Below are 6691 nucleotides of genomic sequence, written 5' to 3' on the forward strand. Positions count from 1 at the left end.
TAGACGTCGTTCTTTCTACTGAAATGACTACCTTTACAAAAACGACTTGTAACTTATTTTTCTGACTATAAACCTATACTTTTTCTGTTTAGATTCATAAAATAGAGTTCAATATGAAATCATAGCAATTTGATTCACTCAAAACGGATTTAAAATGAAGAAGTTATGGGTAAAACAAGATTGGATAATTTTTCTCATTTTAGCTACGTGAAAATTGGTAACAAATCTATTCCAACCATAACTTAATCAACTTGTATTGTATATTATGTAATCTTGAGATACCATAGACACGTATACAATGTTTCGACCTATCATGTCGACACATCTATATATATTTCGGAACAACCATAGACACTCTATATGTGAATGTTGGAGTTAGCTATACAGGGTTGAGGTTGATTCCAAAATATATATAGTTTGAGTTGTGATCAATACTGAGATACGTATACACTGGGTCGTGGATTGATTCAAGATAATATTTATCGATTTATTTCTGTACATCTAACTGTGGACAACTAGTTATAGGTTACTAACGAGGACAGCTGACTTAATAAACTTAAAACATCAAAATATATTAAAAGTGTTGTAAATATATTTTGAACATACTTTAATATATATGTATATATTGTTATAGGTTCGTGAATCAACAGTGGCCAAGTCTTACTTCCCGACGAAGTAAAAATCTGTGAAAGTGAGTTATAGTCCCACTTTTAAAATCTAATATTTTTGGGATGAGAATACATGCAGGTTTTATAAATGATTTACAAAATAGACACAAGTACGTGAAACTACATTCTATGGTTGAATTATCGAAATCGAATATGCCCCTTTTTATTAAGTCTGGTAATCTAAGAATTAGGGAACAGACACCCTAATTGACGCGAATCCTAAAGATAGATCTATTGGGCCTAACAAACCCCATCCAAAGTACCGGATGCTTTAGTACTTCGAAATTTATATCATATCCGAAGGGTGTCCCGGAATGATGGGGATATTCTTATATATGCATCTTGTTATTGTCGGTTACCAGGTGTTCACCATATGAATGATTTTTATCTCTATGTATGGGATGTGTATTGAAATATGAAATCTTGTGGTCTATTGTTACGATTTGATATATATAGGTTAAACCTATAACTCACCAACATTTTTGTTGACGTTTAAAGCATGTTTATTCTCAGGTGAATATTAAGAGCTTCCGCTGTTGCATACTAAAATAAGGACAAGATTTGGAGTCCATGTTTGTATGATATTGTGTAAAAACTGCATTCAAGAAACTGATTTCGATGTAACATATTTGTATTGTAAACCATTATGTAATGGTCGTGTGTAAACAGGATATTTTAGATTATCATTATTTGATAATCTACGTAAAGCTTTTTAAACCTTTATTTATGAAATAAAGGTTATGGTTTGTTTTAAAAATGAATGCAGTCTTTGAAAAACGTCTCATATAGAGGTCAAAACCTCGCAACGAAATCAATTAATATGGAACGTTTTTAATCAATAAGAACGGGACATTTCAGTTGGTATCCGAGCGTTGGTCTTAGAGAACCAGAAAATTTGCATTAGTGTGTCTTATCGAGTTTGTTAGGATGCATTAGTGAGTCTGGACTTCGACCGTGTTTTCTTTAAAAATGATTTAACATTTTTGTTGGAAACTATATATTTTTAACATATGAATATTATGTGATATATTAATCTCTTAACGTGTTTGATATTATGTGATAGATGTCTACCTCTAGAACAAGTTCCATTGACTCACCTAATAATAATGAAGAGTCAAATGTAAATTGGAATGATTTGTGGACTGATTCACAAGTTCCCGAAGAGGAACCGGAAGAAGAGTCGGAACCGGAAGAAGAATCGGAACCGGAAGAAGAATCGGAACCGGATGAAGAAATAGAACCGGTGGGGGAAATAATAAAACGGTTAAGTAAAAGAAAATCCTCAACCAACCGACCAAAGTTAATTATGGTCAATGGTGTTTCCGCCAAGGAACCAAAATATTGGGAGGATTACCAATTCTCCGATGAATCGGATTCCGACGAGAATTCCGATGATGTTATAGAAATTACCCCAACTGAATTTAAAAAGGCAAAAGAAAATAATAAGGGAAAGGGCATAAAAATAGAGAAATCTAATTCCAACCCCGATGAACTTTATATGTATCGTCAACCCCCGAAGTCCTTAAGTTGTAACAATGACCCGGGAACCTCTAAACCACCAGGTTTTTCTAAACCAATGTGGACAACGACGGCTCGTATTAGGGGAACATCATATATCCCTAGAAACTTGGCAAAACGAACCAAAACCGAAGAAGAAGAAACGAGCGAGTCGGAATAAGATAGTTGTATTCGTGTGGTGTAATATATGTAATATAGTGTTCTTATGCTTTATGATATATGTAAAAATTGCTTGTATTAATAAGTATTTTTTTTATGAATCTAACTCTTGTCTATTTTACAGTTTAGAAACACAAAATGGATAGACAACCCAATATTTTAAGAGACCTACCCGGAGACATGATTGATGAAATCTTGTCTAGAGTCGGCCAGAATTCTTCGGCACAACTATTTAAGGCGAGATCAGTTTGTAAGACATTCGAAGAACGTTCCAAGAATGTCTTGGTTTATAAGAGACTTTCGTTTGAAAGATGGGGGATATCACATTGGGAAACCCATAAGTTACGATGTGTTTACTTTGACGCATATATTGCGGGGAACCCAAATGCTATTTTACGCAACGGGTTAAGAAATTATTTTGACTCAATATATCCGAATATTGGACTTCGTGATTTAGAAAAAGCGGCTAACATGCAACATAAAGAAGCATGTTATGCTTACGGATTAGTAATGTTCGCTTCTCACCAAAGTGAGAACAAGAACATCGGGCTACAACTATTAAACAAAACGTTTCCACAAGTGACGGAGTCGGTAATTGGGGTAAGAAATGAGGTTTTTAGATTATTACGGGACTGTTGGACATTACGTAACCCTCGTCCCTTTGATGACGTTACAACACGCTGTCTTATCAACGGCCATAACGGTTATGTTGCACAAGACCAAGGATGGGAAGTAGTCCTAGTAAAACCAGAATGCATGACTTGTTTCTGGACATATGAATTACGTGTCTTTATTGCCTTTACCGAACGACTTGTGTACTAGCTAGAATTGTCTTCACAACTATCTTGTATCAAAGTTATTGTGTGCTATATTTCATGCTTTATGTAAAATAAGCGGTATTGTAAGTTTGTAAAATATTGTATAAAAGTTTGAACGCGAAATATTATTACAATCAGTTTTTCATATAGAATTGTAGTAGTTGAATTGTATATTAGCTACTAAGTATGAACTTAACGGGTAGGTACTACCCGAATTTAAACTTATAAAACGCTAATATGAAGAAAAAGCTTTTATAAATGAGTTCATATTATGCTACGAAATACTATTAACTACTCTTAATATTCTGTATGATTAACTTGTTCCATTTAACTATTTTGAAGGAAATGGCACCGACTACTCGACACACCGTGAATATGAATGAAGAGGAATTCCGTACTTTTCTAGCTTCAAACATAGCCGCAGTACAGGCTGCGCTACATACCAACAATAACCTTGGATCTAGCAGTACAGGAAATCGTGTAGGATGCACCTACAAAGAATTCACTGCCTGCAAACCTTTAGAATTTGATGGAACCGAAGGACCGATCGGATTGAAACGGTGGACCGAGAAGGTTGAATCGGTGTTTGCCATAAGTAAGTGTACTGAAGAGGACAAAGTGAAGTACGCTACGCATACCTTCACAGGTTCTGCGTTAACATGGTGGAATACCTATCTAGAGCAAGTGGGACAAGATGATGCGTACGCACTACCGTGGTCAGCATTCAAGCACTTGATGAACGAGAAGTACCGTCCCAGAACCGAGGTCAATAAGCTCAAGACAGAACTTAGAGGGTTACGAACCCAAGGATTTGATATTACCACGTACGAAAGACGATTCACAGAATTGTGCCTATTGTGTCCGGGAGCATTCGAAGATGAGGAAGAGAAGATCGACGCGTTTGTGAAAGGATTACCGGAAAGAATCCAAGAAGATATAAGTTCACACGAGCCCGCCTCCATACAACAGGCATGTAGAATGGCTCACAAACTAGTGAACCAGATTGAAGAAAGAATTAAAGAACAGACTGCTGAAGAGACCAATGTGAAGCAAGTCAAAAGAAAGTGGGAGGAAAACGGTGATAAGAATCACCAATACAACAACAATAGCAATTACAACAATAATCGCAACAATTATCCCAACAATCGCAACATCAATCACAACTACAACAAACGGCCCAACAACAACAACAACAACAACAACAACAGCAACTACAACAATCATCCCAACAACAATAATAACCGCAACAACAACAACAATCAGAAGCAGCTATGCCAAAGGTGTGAAAAGAATCACTCGGGGTTCTGCACCAAATTTTGCAACAAGTGTAAAAGAAATGGTCATAGCGCGGCGAAGTGTGAGGTCTACGGACCAGGGGTTAATAGAACGAAAGGAACAAATGGTGTCGGAACGAGTAATGGCGGAGCAAGTAGTGTCGGAGCAAGTTATGCCAATGTAGTTTGTTATAAATGTGGAAAACCAGGCCACATTATTAGAAATTGCCCGAACCAGGAGAACACGAATGGACAAGGCCGTGGAAGAGTTTTCAATATTAATGCGGTAGAGGCACAGGAAGACCCGGAGCTTGTTACGGGTACGTTTCTTATTGACAATAAATCTGCTTACGTTTTATTTGACTCGGGTGCGGATAGAAGCTATATGAGTAGAGATTTTTGTGCTAAATTAAGTTGTCCATTGACGCCTTTGGATAGTAAATTTTTACTCGAATTAGCAAATGGTAAATTAATTTCAGCAGATAATATATGTCGGAATCGAGAAATTAAACTGGTTAGCGAAACATTTAAGATTGATTTGATACCAGTAGAGTTAGGGAGTTTTGATGTGATAATCGGTATGGACTGGTTGAAAGAAGTGAAAGCGGAGATCGTTTGTTACAAAAATGCAATTCGCATTATACGAGAAAAAGGAAAACCCTTAATGGTGTACGGAGAAAAGGGCAACACGAAGCTACATCTTATTAGTAATTTGAAGGCACAAAAACTAATAAGAAAAGGTTGCTATGCTGTTCTAGCACACGTCGAGAAAGTACAAACTGAAGAAAAGAGCATCAATGATGTTCCCATTGTAAAAGAATTTCCCGATGTATTTCCTAAAGAATTACCGGGATTACCCCCACTTCGATCCGTTGAATTTCAAATAGATCTTGTACCAGGAGCTGCACCAATAGCTCGTGCTCCTTACAGACTCGCACCCAGCGAGATGAAAGAACTGCAAAGCCAATTACAAGAACTTTTAGAGCGTGGTTTCATTCGACCAAGCACATCACCGTGGGGAGCTCCTGTTTTGTTTGTCAAGAAGAAAGATGGTACATTCAGGTTGTGTATCGACTACCGAGAGTTGAACAAACTTACCATCAAGAACCGCTACCCACTACCGAGAATCGACGACTTATTTGATCAACTACAAGGCTCGTCTGTTTATTCAAAGATTGACTTACGTTCCGGGTATCATCAAATGCGGGTGAAAGAAGATGATATTCCAAAGACTGCTTTCAGAACACGTTACGGTCATTACGAGTTTATGGTCATGCCGTTTGGTTTAACTAATGCACCAGCTGTGTTCATGGACCTTATGAACCGAGTGTGTGGACCATACCTTGACAAGTTTGTCATTGTTTTCATTGATGACATACTTATTTACTCAAAGAATGACCAAGAACACGGTGAACATTTGAGAAAGGTGTTAGAAGTATTGAGGAAGGAAGAATTGTACGCTAAGTTTTCAAAGTGTGCATTTTGGTTGGAAGAAGTTCAATTCCTCGGTCACATAGTGAACAAAGAAGGTATTAAGGTGGATCTGGCAAAGATAGAAACTGTTGAAAAGTGGGAAACCCCGAAAACTCCGAAACACATACGCCAGTTTTTAGGACTAGCTGGTTACTACAGAAGGTTCATCCAAGACTTTTCCAGAATAGCAAAACCCTTGACTGCATTAACGCATAAAGGGAAGAAATTTGAATGGAATGATGAACAAGAGAAAGCGTTTCAGTTATTGAAGAAAAAGCTAACTACGGCACCTATATTGTCATTGCCTGAAGGGAATGATGATTTTGTGATTTATTGTGATGCATCAAAGCAAGGTCTCGGTTGTGTATTAATGCAACAAACGAAGGTGATTGCTTATGCGTCTAGACAATTGAAGATTCACGAACAAAATTATACGACGCATGATTTGGAATTAGGCGCGGTTGTTTTTGCATTAAAGACTTGGAGGCACTACTTATATGGGGTCAAAAGTATTATATATACCGACCACAAAAGTCTTCAACACATATTTAATCAGAAACAACTGAATATGAGGCAGCGTAGGTGGATTGAATTATTGAATGATTACGACTTTGAGATTCGTTACCACCCGGGGAAGGCAAATGTGGTAGCCGATGCCTTGAGCAGGAAGGACAGAGAACCCATTCGAGTAAAATCTATGAATATAATGATTCATAATAACCTTACTACTCAAATAAAGGAGGCGCAACAAGGAGTTTTAAAAGAGGGAAATTTAAAGGAT

Source organism: Rutidosis leptorrhynchoides, chromosome 11, assembly GCF_046630445.1.
Source record: "Rutidosis leptorrhynchoides isolate AG116_Rl617_1_P2 chromosome 11, CSIRO_AGI_Rlap_v1, whole genome shotgun sequence".
NCBI lineage: Eukaryota > Viridiplantae > Streptophyta > Magnoliopsida > Asterales > Asteraceae > Rutidosis > Rutidosis leptorrhynchoides.